The sequence below is a fragment of the Taudactylus pleione genome, unplaced genomic scaffold (genome assembly GCF_031769625.1).
Source record: "Taudactylus pleione unplaced genomic scaffold, aTauple2 ptg000309l, whole genome shotgun sequence".
In the NCBI taxonomy this organism is placed as follows: Eukaryota; Metazoa; Chordata; class Amphibia; order Anura; family Myobatrachidae; genus Taudactylus; species Taudactylus pleione.
In genome coordinates this window covers 12,287,177-12,301,528 of record NW_028284710.1, presented here as the reverse complement: position 1 = coordinate 12,301,528, position 14,352 = coordinate 12,287,177, and the positions used below count along the sequence as shown (strand labels likewise).

Sequence of the window (14,352 nt, the reverse complement as noted above, 5' to 3'; positions counted from 1 at the left end):
AAGGAATGGACACTGCCACAGAAGTGCCATGTACAGAGCCCCAATATTTGCCTGCCCATGGGCAGCTGTTACATGTACAAGGTGGGGAGGGGGAAGGTACCCACTGCCCCTGTGTTCCAGAAGTGAGGGTATTAGGATGCCCAGTTGGTATGCTCTGGGGAAAGGGGTGTGATAACGTGAAGGGGGAACACCTAACATCTGACTTGGGGTAATTGCTAAATCCTCTGGTGGTAAACGGGGACATGTTATATTGTAATTTTGTACATGCGGATTGTCTAACTAGACTGCTTCTTACAGCCTGGGTCTTATGTTATATTACTCTGTGGGACACTGGTGGAACACTCACCCACAAGATGCTTGACCCTGCACCCCATGTCGCCCAGTCAGTAATGTTTTTTGATCACCCCTGAGAACAAGGCCTAAAAGGTGGGAAAGGAATGTGAGGACATGAGATATGTGTTACAAATGTATTTGCAGCATCTCATTCCTTGCAGCGTTTAATTAACTTTTTAGCCCTGTGTGTTCCCCCATCCGTCTGCTAGTGTATGTGTGATCATTCTCAGGACACACATTTCCATTAGCATGTATATTATTTACTGTAAGAATGGCAGGAAATGTAATGTTTAGTACTGTCTAGCCCTTGATGTTAGCCTGGTCCATATGTCTGTGTTATTCATAACCACTAGAGCAAGATGACACCTCCCAGAACAAAAGACCCTCTAAGTTAATTCCCACCTCCCCAGGGGACGCATCAGGATTTACTCCTATTTCCATTTGCCTGTTTTGTGCCTCACTTGAATCTGGTAGACTGAATGAAACCAACCCAGCAGGTGTTCATCAGGGAAGTAATATCTGGGGGAGGTAGGAGATAAGGGACACGCACCAAACAGGAAACGGGGCAACCCCCCTGGGTGGTCACAATATCATTGGAAATTGGAAGATTTCAAAAGAGGTCACCGAAGGCAACTCCATATGTTAGTCACTGACTTTGGCTAAGAGGCCTCACTCTGCCAAGGTGCTAGTGGAATGCATCACCAGTTCTATGTGGATTTATACTTTGGAAATTCTGCAAGGACCTATACGCTGTTCACTGCTGTGTGTTCTGTGATTAGCTTCTACTGTATGGGATCCTGGAAATGCTTGGTTGGACCTAGGGGCTATCACTGTTGTGTGATCTCTGATAGTTTCTATGTGTGGGGTCCTGGAAACAATTGAGTGGACTTATGCGCTATGCACTGCAAGTGTGATCAGTGATAGTTTCTGCTGTGGGGACTGAGGGTCTCTAGCTATTTCGTGGAATTGTTCTGGGACGTTATACTCTACTGGGACTGCCTCTGTCTGGACTGCTACCTGTTTATTGCCTGTTCACTGTATTTACCGCTTGTCCTGACATATTATCTGTTGCTGTGTGCTGTGGAAAAATAAACCATCACTTTGGTTTCATCTGCTCGGTGTCTGGGTGATTGAGAGAACCCTGTAACCACTTTCAGCAACCACTCCTGTGTCACTCCAATAACATACCCTAACCCATCTCTGTCTGATTAGGAAACCCCTTGTAACCACCCAAAAATGGCCAACACATTTCTGATGCACTTCTTTGTGAGTGTACTGCCCTCTGTATAAACACCATTGATGTATGCGTGGTGCCACCGCTCCACTGCGTCCAACAACGCTGCTGCGTCTGACACACAATCAGGCCCACAATGCTTTATTCTATGCCATAGTGGTGTTTACTATATAACATAACTTCAAAATGGTCATGCATATTTACATATTGTCCTCTTCTATCTGCTGACCTCATTTATTATAAAAACGTTCAGAGGTGCAATAAATATAAAATAGCAATTACGCCCCTCCCAAAACAAACAAACAAACAAACAAACATATATTAAACATTCTGCCTGATATGTATTAGTAGTCAGCAGCGGCGAGACATTATGATGACCATCACACCAAACATGCTGCAGCAGTAGCAGAACTGTGGGAGACAGTGGAGGCGCCTTCCGCCGGGCTCCAACTCTGAAGGGGCACCTCCTCCATTGTCCACAACATATTCACCCCACTTGTGGCTGTAACTATGTACCCAGAGTGTAACATCACAGCCGCCCAATACATGGCACCTCTTACCGGCTCCTGAGAAGCCACCATACACTAGTGGAGAGCTCCATGTCAGACCATCAGCTGCCGCCTTTGTGTGTCTATAGCCTGTCTGCATGCAAATTGCTACATTAAATTATAACTTGCCTCCGGGCATCTGGGATGAACTTACGCCACTGTGCTGCAGCATACTGTACAGAAAATACATGTCACATATATCTATCTATATACGTTCTGGAGGTACGGCACTAGGGACAAAAACATGAACAGCAGTATATATATTATCAACGTTTCAATGCTGCTTTATTCAGCACTGTCTTCAGGATACAAACATTTATATTAAAAAGCGCTTACCTTATATCCCATAGTGCACCCCACATGTGCAGAAAGAACACCAGAAACGGAGATGAGTATTTTTGTATACTATATACATATATATATATATATATATATATATATATATATATATATGGGATGTAGTCAGCATCCCAACTGACGGGATGCTGACAGTCAACATACCAGAGCTAGAATTCCGACAGCAGTCGGGATCCAGGCTCCAGAATACCAACCGCCAACACCCCGAAGGTAAGTCTCGGAGGTTCGGGGGGAGGATTAGGGTGTGGGGTTAAGCACTAGGGGGAGGGTTAAGGTTAGGCACTAAGGGGGGAAGATTAGGTTTAAGGTGCAAGGAGGGTGAGGCTAGGTTTAGGGACTATGGGGGAGGTTAGGTTTAGGCACCGGGGAGGGAGGGTTAGGGGTGGGGTAGAGGTTAGCATTAGGAGTACCTACCTACAGATGTCGGGATTGTGACTGTCGGGTTGCCGCTGTTGGTATTTTGACAGCCGGGATCCCATACCCAACCCTGCACATATATATGTATATACATATGTGTATATACTGTATCTATCTATGATGTAAGTATATATATATATATATATATATATATATAGATAAATATATATCTATGTATAAATATTTATATATATATATATATATATAAATCATATATATATGTATATAGATATATATATATATAGATATCATATATATATATATATATATATATATATATAAAATGGAAAAAGAGGGTCACTCACCAGGCTTGTAAAAAGTTAGTCCAATTTTAATTCACATAATGTAAGTCACTCACACAACTATTATGTGAATTAAAATTGGATTAACTTTTTACAAGCCTGGTGAGTGCCCCTCTTTTTGTATTTTATACAATTGGTGGAGTACCACTCAAGACTCCACTACTGTTGTGGACTGGTGGATACCCCAGCACCATATGGATCTGTGTTTGATATGAGTGCTGCCTTTCTTCCTGATATATATATATATATATATATATATACATATATATATATATATATATATACATATATATATATATATATATATATATGTCTTCCAATGTTTTCTATAAGGAGACTTTGGATATATATGTATATGTGTATATATCTTCTATTCTTTTACATAAGGACTTTGAATATATATATATATAGATGGCGCTGACGTCTCACTATTATTGAACACTGTTTTACTGGACATTCTTGAGCAACGGTCCTATCTTGGAGATCATTCTAGCAGCCATTCTGAGAGAAGAGGAGTGTAACCTTATTTCTCATCTGACTAATTGGGTTTTAATGAAAGGACAACTTAGCTGTCTCTATCTAGAGTTATAGCGCCAGTCACCACTATTTATTTGTTTGTATATATATATATATATATATAGTAGAACTTTTATTCCCACTGCAAGGCAGGCAGCTATTTATAGACACTGCACTATAAAAAAAACATGGATGGTTTGACTTACTAGGTCTGTGTGTGTCATATACTGCAGCGTGGCTAGCTGGCTCCTGTTTCTCCTGGACTGATGGAGCGATTAGGGCTGGGGGGGTGCTTAATGCCCACCCCTAGATTAGGCGCACCGGAGGCGGACCAGAGGCGGACCACTGACGGGCTCCGCAAAAAAGCAGCTCCCCTTCGGCCATTTTTTTTCCCTCTGTAATCTTCTGCGCATGCACAGAATTTGTCAGTTTACACTGCCCGATCGGAGGTGAGCTCCGATCATGGCAGCTGGCCCAGCAGAGGGGGTGACAGGTGGGCACTGATGGGATGATGGGAACGGCCCAGCGGGAACTGGACCGGCGTCCCAGCGGCCCAATCTGACCCTGAACGGAGCCCTAAGAGAGAAAGTCTTGCGATGATATTAATACAAAGGATGTGAAGTAACTTAAGATAAAATCCTAAATACAAGTAGAAATGTATCAAGGACACACACATTTGTGGAGCAGGTGTAGAGTACACTACCTGTCAGAAGTTTTAGAACACCTTAATTTTTCCAGTTTCTATTGAAATTTAAGCAATTCAAGTCCAGTGAATAACATGAAATGGCATCAAGGTAAGTGGCGCACTGCTGGCAGTTAAAAAGTTTATGTAAGTAAAAATTAAAAATAATGTAAGTTTCAGAGTTTTTAAAAGATGCCTTTTTCAAGGAACAAATTAATGGATTAACAATTTACAGCTGTTCTGCAGCGGCAAATAAGAGGCTTGCCGGGGTCATGAAGCACCACTAGTGGACTACTCAAGACTGGAAAAAAGTCATATGGACTGATGAATGAAAAATTTAAATTTTTGGCTCATCACTCAGAGGTTTTTGTATGCCAAGTAGGCAAAAGGAAGGTTCCTTAGTGTGTGGGTCTTATTTATTATGCAATGACTTGTAAAAGTCTTTTGCCTACTCAGCTTAGTAAATAAACCCCTGTGACACCAACTGTCAAACATGGAGAAGAAAGCATGATAGTCTGGGGCTCTTTTTCTGATCAGCAACAGACATTCAATACTCACTTATCTCCTGGTTGATTAGTCAAGGGTTCATCCTACAAAAAAACATACCTCAAGGCTATGGTAAAACTTCCTTCAAGTAAAAGAGCAAGACTTTAGGCTTTAAATCATGGAATGGCCAGAACAGTCCCCAGATTTAAACCCTATTGTGCAAGTTTGGGATGAGCTGGCCAGAAGGTGAAAGCAAAGCAACCTACATGTGTAACAGATTTGTGGAAACTTCTGCCACTGTGCTGGGAAGAACTTCTAGAACAATATTTGATTTCCATTGTAGAAAGAATGTGTTTGGTGGTTATATCTGCGAAAGTTGACTGCTTTGTTGAGTAAAAAATTTTGATTTTTTATTTCCAGTTATGTATTTGTTCTATGCTTTAATGTCAAAGTACATTGAGACTCTAAACTGCATATGTTTTAATAAAACTAAAAAAAATGTGAGTGTTCTAAAACCTTTTTGTCTAACCTAGTTTGTTTTATGAATTACCTCTGCCACCTGTCCTGTGGGTCAGGATATTATGATTTGCCTGGGAAGTCTGCCCAGCATGCAGGCTGCAACACCTCCAATGTGAGCATGAGACTGTGCTATTCCTTCCAGACTGATTATTCACCTAAGAGTTCTTCTATCTGCGAAGTCTGCAGACTCCTGATTAGAACAGTGTACTGGTTCAATTACGGTGTCCAGCATTCTGATTCAATCTTGGTATCCAGCATTCCAGTTCAAACCTGGTGTCCAGCATTCCAGTTTAATTCCAGTATACAGCATTCCAGGTCAATCCCGGCACTCAGTATTCCAGAGTCCAGTATCAGTCTTTTCCACTCCTCTCTAAGCCGCTCAACAGCATGAGGACAAGTTACATAAGATCTCCCAGCTTCTGCCCAGACCTCTCAGTGGTCATTTTAGACAGAACCCTTAGTCCGGGTCCACAGCCAACCACATCTGTGACATATAATATATAAAATTAGTGTCAAAGCTCCAATAAATAAAAGCTGTGGGTTTGATGGGAAACAACACATATTGCTCCCAAAAAAAGACAAACATTTTCTAAAGGACAAAATCCCATATACATATGTTTTACAATATTCTATTAATATAAAATAGATAAGTGACTTGACATTAGATAGAGAGAATAGCGCAACATTAATAGTATGTTTAATACAAAAATTAGGATTGAAAAAAAGCTTATTTATGCAACAAATAGTATCTCTTATTACTTAGTGTCCAGTTCTGTGGGGGGAATTCAGTTTAATGTGATGTTGAATAGCATTTGGAATGAGTGATCAGAGCTATGCATTTGGTCTTGCTGTAAAACCACTAGAGGATTTCTGCTTGCACCCTCCTGTGGTGCGAGTAGAAATCAGACTAAACTAGTGCCGTAAACCGGTTTAACAATTGGGCAGCTAGGTGAATGTCTAGGGGCCCTTGCACATGGAGGGCCGCAAACATAGCTACATCACCTGAATGGGGTCAGTGGGGCCTATGTGAACTAAGATTTCTGCATGGCATAATGTGAACTTTGTTCATCACCAAACTGTTCTTGGATGGTTGGGAGAAGTTGGTTTTGGAGGATGTTTTTGTACCATTCGTTATTCTTGACTGTGTTCTTAGGCAAAATTGTGAGTGAGCCCAATCCCTTGGCTGAGAAGCAACCCCACACATGTTGGCATGACACAGGACTGATGGTAGTGCTCACCTTTCCTTCATTTTTCCAGATTCCCCAAACAATCTGAAAGGGGATTCATCAGAGAAAATAACTTTACCCCAGCAGTCCAATACCTGTACCTTTTGCAGAATATCAGTCTGTCCCTGATGTTTTTCCTGGAAAGAAGTGACTTCTTTGCTGCCCTTCTTGACACCAGGCCATCCTCCAAAAGTCTTTGCCTTACGGTGCATGAAGATGCACTCACACCTGCCTGCTGCCATTGCTGAGCAAGCTCTGCACTGGTGGTGCCCTGATCCCGCAGCTGAGTCAACTTTGGGAGACAGTCCTGGTGCTTGTTGGATATTCTTGGGTGCCCTGAAGCATTCTTAACAAATATTGAACCTCTCTCCTTGAAGTTCTTGATGATCTGATTAATGGTTGATTTAGGTGGAAGCTTAAGAGCAGCAATATCCTTGCCTGTGAAGCCCTTTTTTGTGCAAAGCAATGATGACTGCACATGTTTCCTTGCAGGTAACCATGGTTTGAAAAAAGGGGAGGAGGGGGGTTGCTACCGCACAGAACCATATATTATTACGGCATTAATTTACAACCAACCATATTTCATTTTGTATTAGAGATTGTGACATAACATGTTGTTGGTGATGCTCCCAAAGCCCAAAATATAACATGTACAAAAAACAAAGAGCCAAGAAGGGCTAGTTGTTGGGGCACTCTTAAATCAATTTTAATAAAATGTAACCTTTATTAGTAATTATTAAAAAGCTGCGGATCTTGTCATTTTAATAGAATAAATGGATACGGTGAAATAAATATTCAAATAATTCTGGGTAATTATGCTCCTATAACTTCTAGATTATCTATTCACATCATACAGGAGTTTTGTACCCGTGATGATCCTGAAATCAACATAAACCAAAACAAATGTAATCACTTAGTCCTAAATATTACCTACAACACCCAATATTCCCTGGTGGTCTCCCATTCAAGTAATAATCAGGCCCAATACTGTATAGCTTCCAAGATCAGATGAGATTGGGCATATTCAGTAAGGTATGGTTGTAGGACTATATAAACAGGAGATTGGGGGTCCTGGTGTAATATAGTTAAGGGCATTATGTAGGACTAACTCAGTATGAGAAGTCCGCTTTGATTAAACAATGGACATAAATTCCAAGCAAAGTATTGTACCAGCATACTTTGATTAATGAATAAATTGGTTATGTTACCTTATAAAGTATGTATATCATATTCATATAGCCATATAAACAGATGATCTAAATGCAGGTATAAGTAATGTCAGTCTAATAGTGCCTGGGGATAATCATATCACATGTAAATGGCATTTATATAGTATTCATATGAATGCAAATCCCATATGTTTCGTTAAGGATGGTGTTAATTTATATTCCCCTAGAGCACTTAGCAGACACCATACATTTTAACCAAACAATACATAGCATAATTTGTATTATTAACATGAAATACGGATGTACATTGAATAAGTCATCACATGGTCACAACACACAGAGTGGTAATAAAAAAGAAAAAAAGAAAGCAAAATGTATTGCTAGTGTCCGTTCCCCTAAGTCACCGGGGCAGAGACCGGGCGCCAATCAAGTCCTCATATAGGGATTGTACTAATCTGTATTCCCCTGGAACGTTTAATAGATAGCATACATTGTTACCAAGTAATATAGTTATACAGAGTGTGTTTCGCTATATTTACAATGGATACAAGTGTGTCTCAAAATCATCACACAGTGATAGTAAAAAAGAGCCAAATAGGTTATTCAAATTTATTCCCCTGAATGATGGGGGAAAGAAAGCTGGACATAAATCACGTCCTCATGTGTGCAATGAAAACATAACCATGTGAAATAACATCAAATCTACCCCAACTAAAAACTGGGGAGTTCACAGCAGTACATCCACTGTGCTGCCACAATAGTCAGATCATAAATGAGCCTGTGTAATCAGATGCCTGCAAGAAAGCATGAGCCATAGGGCAGACAGGTCTCCAAATTATACTATAAGAGATCAGAGTGCTGATTCAGAGCCGGACGCAATTAGCGCTCGCTCGTCCAGAAAATAGGGGTGGCTATTCAAATGAACCGTTCGCTGTTTGCGGTCTGTTCACGCCTCTAGGTCTGAACGAGCGAAAAAAACTTGTGGTCGTTTTTAGGGAAACTTCGCCCCCTGGCCGCTCGCATCCTACGTCATGTCCGCTATTTATTAGATTAATCGAGTACATCGACCAGGGTATGAGCTGCTCGCTATTCTTGTGGTTGGTTTTTGCTACCACAATTTTGCGAGCAGTTCTGGCTATAAAATAACCCAGTGACGTGGTCAATGACGCTGCTGTTTTAATTATGCACACCCATAAAACGCCCGTTTTGACCTTTAAGCACGCCTGCGATCAGATCTCCACTCCCCGTTTTCAAGCACCTTCCCCTGTTACCACCCACATACGCCTCTTTCTGTCACTCAAATTATCAGGCATTCGCTATTTTGCGAGCACATGAATTTCGACTGCACTGACTGGTTCGCGCATGCGTATAACGATCCGTACGCATGCGCAGTTGGGCAAACATCGCTCGGAGCGAACGAGTGGCCGCTTACGAGTGGCTCTGCATCAGGCCCTAAGTTCATTGTCATGGCAAAGAGGGAATTTGCAATTAATTGCAATTCATCTGATCACTCTTCATGACATTCTGGAGTATGTGCAAGTTGCCATCATAAAAACTGAAGCAGCAGACTTTGTGAAAACCAATACTTGTGTCATTCTCAAAACTTTTGGCCATGACTGTAGACAAAAGTGATTGGACACTGACAGCAATAGATAAATTAGATTTTATTGACATCAGTACTTTGTTAATCCACAACGTGCATTTATTACTGTAGACACCCTTCTTAGCAAACTGTCCACAAGTTCCTGGACAACAGCAGGCTATATGGTTTGCCATTCCACCTTAAGTACAGTGACCAACTGTGACAGTGAAGAAGGTCGAGTCGGCCTAGAATCCACCCGTCACTCCAGTACGTCCCAGAGGTTATCAATGGGGTTAAGATCTGGACTCTGAGCTGGCCAGTCCATCCAGGTTACTGAGTTTTCTGTATACCAGTCCAGCATCATCCTGGAAACATGACAGGTGGTATTGTTGTCCTGATAAAAACATTCTTTGTTTCCATAGAACTGCAAGTGCATGGGCCTCCCTACGAAGTGTTCTTATCAAATCAGCCACATTAGTGGCCATTTGGAACTTGTGTGCAATGGTATGCATTGCGCTTGCGCAGAGGTGTCCAATCACTTTTGTTTATGAGCATACAGAGATATTTTTGGCTGCTTTTGCATTTATCATACATTATTTTTACACTATGATTTGAGTTGAGATTGGACTGCCCAACTGTAATTTTGTAAACATTTTAAAGTCTCCCACCCATAGCACAACATGGTTTCATCAAGGTACAATATTGAATCTTGTACATGAATTTGCTTTCTTGTTTTAAGTATGGCAGTACATTTGTGTTTTTTACTTGTTGATAGTTTAGCATATTTTCTCTGTGCAAGTTTCATTAATTATTTGATCTACAATGACGGAAAATTGACAGAAAATGGTTGTTCAGACAAATTGGTTTAATGAAATGGATTAAATCAATTTCAAATACAAGTTTTCATTTCAACCAGCTAACTACACTAGTTGGAATGTTGCACAGATAATATGGCATACTTGCCTACTTTTGAAAAATCATTTCAGGCAGATTGTACCAGCAACAATGGCGGTAAAGTGGACGTGTACAACTACATCTGAGAGACCTGTCATAAAATTGATTTATATCCAAATGTAAACGAGTCCCAAACCAGTTAGTACATTCTTCTTGTTGATGACTATGCACTGATACTTTTCAAAAAATGCATGTAGCCTTGTGCCTTATAACCAATACAGGGAAATTATACTAATGATCCCATTTGATTGTGTATATCTCTATATTTCCAAGTATATAACAGCTACATAAAGGGAGTAAGGTACAATCAGGGAGATTGCTGGACTCTTCTGGGAGATAAGGAAATTGCTACTATTTTAGGGAGCCTCCCTGACAATCAGGGAGAGTTGGCAAGTATGGCATATGGCCAGGTTAAAATATGATTAAAACTTAAACATCACATTTGCTCTTTAACCCCTTTGCTGCTGAGGGTGTTTTCAGCCCTGTGCTGAGGCTGTTTTGAAACATTTCTGAAGTACCCATTCCTGCATCATTAAGTAATTTTCACTCTTTATAGTTTTTTACAATAATAATGAAAATATTTTCTAAAAGATCCTTATACTCGGCACTTCTATTTTTAATGAAATGTTCCTGTGCACTCATGGTTTTACCCTGCTCCAGCATCATAAAGAAACTCATAGATTATATACTGTACACAGATGTGTGCTCAAGTCATGAAAAATAGCCCCTCTCCACCAGGTCCATGCTGTGGGGCATTTTCGCTCAAATTGTTTGTCCTATATGCACAAATAAAGTATTGGAAGTGACAAAGCTTCAGTACTTCATTACTAGTGTACGCAGACCACTGAGATTTGTACATATGTGTGTGACGGAGCTTGAATCTGTGCAAAAAGGGCTCCAATGCATATAGCCATAATTTTCAACACGACAAATTCCATTGTGCTTAATCTGTGACTTTGTACATTAGTAAAACCATGAATTTTAGTTAAGCTTGAGTGTTACTACCTGCAATTTTGGTGTTACTGAGCTTATTAATTAATTATGCTACAGCAACTGTCACCTGAGACAACTGTTATCTGCACTTTCAATATCTGAGAAACCAATGTTGAATGAACTTTTGAATGATAACGAAATCGTTATCGTTCATTATATTGTGCAGTGGACATTGAGCCCACACTGAATGATATATTGTTCAGTGCCGGCACCCTCCCTCATACCTGAACCTGCACAACCTGACGATATCGTCAGGTTGGTCAGCAGGTTCAGACGATGAGTGACGGCATCAATGACCAGCGGGAGCATGCATCTCTGGTCGTTGAAGGCATATCCACAGCACAATATTGTGGACGATTGAACAATAATGATGTTATTATTGTTCAATCGTTAATTTTATCGTGTAGTGGATAAGCGGATTTAGGAACACCAGCTATGCAGACAGCCACAAAGAATCCACTTGTTTCTTTAAACTTAATTAATGATTGGTACATCATATCTAAGGTGCTCAGATAGCAATCTATATACCCAATTGACAGTATACTGTAAATTTGTGATTGCATAAAAAATATGTTGCCTATTTTTTAAGAGAGATGAAATGTTGTGAAATACCTGTAATTCTGATTTGCCTTTGTTAAGTCCCTTAAATCATCCAAAACTTTACAAACGGAAGGACAGTTCCCTGTCCGCCAAGCTATATTTGGATAATGGCTACAAAGACAGGACAACATTTTTACTATGGAAATAAAAGTTACATTTTAGAAGTAAGTTATTTAAAATATTGTCCCACAAAAGTGTCTTTCTGTTTCTTCTCTTTGGAATTACATGTTTGATACAATTGACTCTGGGACCACCACCAGCCTCAGAGGGGCAACTTACACCCAATATAGGGACTGAATACCAACTTACTGTAACTTAGTTTACTAAATCTTTATCTGATTTAAACTATATACAACCAAGGTCTTTGTGGAATCAACCTGCTTTCTTTGACTTTAGTAATTAATAGCTCCGATATCTGCTTGGTTTCATAGAATAGATATGTACATGGATATGGAAGATATATCTCTTTCCAGCTGGGATAGACAACAGGAGTTTATCATCACATGGTTTGCCTGGCTGGAATATAAGGAATCTACTGAATATTGGGACCATTTGTCCAGGTATAACGGGCAGATAAGCGTATACTACATTTTCTTCTATTTGGGTAGTATGTTTTGTGGCTAACAGTTTATATAAATAGGCTATCCAATCTGACCTCTTTACTATTTCCCCCTTGACCCTATTTACCTTGATGTGTTTTCCTACATCCTTTATTTCCCTTTCCCTCTCTTGATTTTTTATTTTTGATTTCTTTGTTATTTTCAAAAATATTTATTCACAATGTTTTTGATTTTATATTATTTTTTATATAATTATTGTTTGATTGTTTTTGTGATTGTTAATAAACATTGAATATACAAAAAAGAAAAAATATCAAGAAACATAGAAATATCTATTATCTACTTTAATATGAGATACGTTCCTAAGTTAGGTATTTAGGTGGTTTCAAATAAAAATATCTATAATTCATCAGCCATATATACCCTACTACAGTGGTTCTCAAACTCGGTCCTCAGGACCCCACACAGTTCATGTTTTGCAGGTCACCCAACATTTGCACAGGTGTACTCATTACTCATTGACACATTTTAAAAGTTCCACAGGTGAAGCTCATTATTTCAATTGTGATTCTGTCAGGAGACCTGAAAAACATGCACTGTTTGGGGTCCTGAGGACTGAGTTTGAGAACCTGTGCCCTTCTACAGTGACACAGATAACTAAAGTAAAGCTGGCTACACACTAGACCAACTTACATCCAACCAGCCAACTAGTTGATTGGTTGGAATGAAAACCTGGTAAGGTATGAAAGCAAATGACAATCAGCAATTTGCTCCCAAACGCCGGAAAATGGACAAAAACTATTGTTTGAACAAATTGTTTAGATCAAACATTTAACAAACTTGTCTGACGACCATTTTCATCTGTTTTCTGGCATTTAGGAGCAAATTGGGAGGGAAGAATTTGCAGGAGGACAGGGTGCTCCACAGTGTCAAAAGCAGCAGAAAAGTCAAGGAGAATGAGAAGAGAGTAGTGGCCCTTGGATTTGACACAAAGGAGGTCATTGCTGACTTTCATGAAGGCAGTTTCAGTGGAGTGGAGTGGAGTGGAGAGGATAGAAGCCAGACTGAAATGGTTTAAACAGGGAGAGGGAGAAAAGAAAGGTGGTAAGGTGATTGTACTATACGTTCAGGGAGTTTAGAGGCAAAGCGGAGGAGAGAGATGAGTCAGTAGTTGGAGAGTATTAGGATCAAGGGAGGTTTTTTAAGAATGGGGGAGAAAATGGCATGTTTAAATGCAGAGGGGACAGCTCTGATGACAGGGAGAGATTGAATAGGTGGGAAAATGGGAATAGGCAACAGGATAGAGGTAGTGGAAGAGGGGATAGGGTCAAGTGGGAAGATGGAAGGAGGGTTTGGACCAGATGAGGGGCCATGACTTCATCTTCAGATACAGGGGAGAAATATATCAGACATATATATAAAGAGAGAAAAAGAAGACTCTTGGTTTGGGACACTCTTATGCATTAGTTAATTTACCTAAAATCTAACTTTTATTAGAATTTTCTTTAAAATAAAGTGGGCTCAGGATATCAGTCAACACACACAGAAACAACAAAATGCAAAATACAGACTTGAGTAAAATTTGTGTCTCAAATCCTGTAAACCAGGATTAAGTGTTGCTTGTAACCAACAATGCAATCACATGTAAGTGTCTCCATACCATAAGCCCATTAATCAATGGTTCGGGTATTGGCATAGATCACGCAAGCATAAGCAAATTAAAACCACTTGAAATAATACCAACCAGAGATATTTTAGCTTTATTAATGCAGAATCAGAAATGTACATACTGTAATACTTGTCATAAAAAAGACATTTGTTCTCCTGTCACGATAGAGATATAGGACCTCATTCAGAGTCGGTCATTGCAGCCG

The 14,352-nt window shown here is 39.9% G+C and overlaps 1 protein-coding gene and 1 pseudogene across 1 annotated transcript in view; one reads left to right on the top strand and one right to left on the bottom strand.

Moving 5' to 3' along the window:
* ADCY2 (adenylate cyclase 2) overlaps positions 1–14,352 on the top strand; it is a 1,382,785-nt gene that overhangs the window by 313,115 nt on the left and 1,055,318 nt on the right. The window lies entirely within an intron of this gene.
* LOC148511421 (5S ribosomal RNA) lies at positions 7,548–7,666 on the bottom strand (annotated as a pseudogene).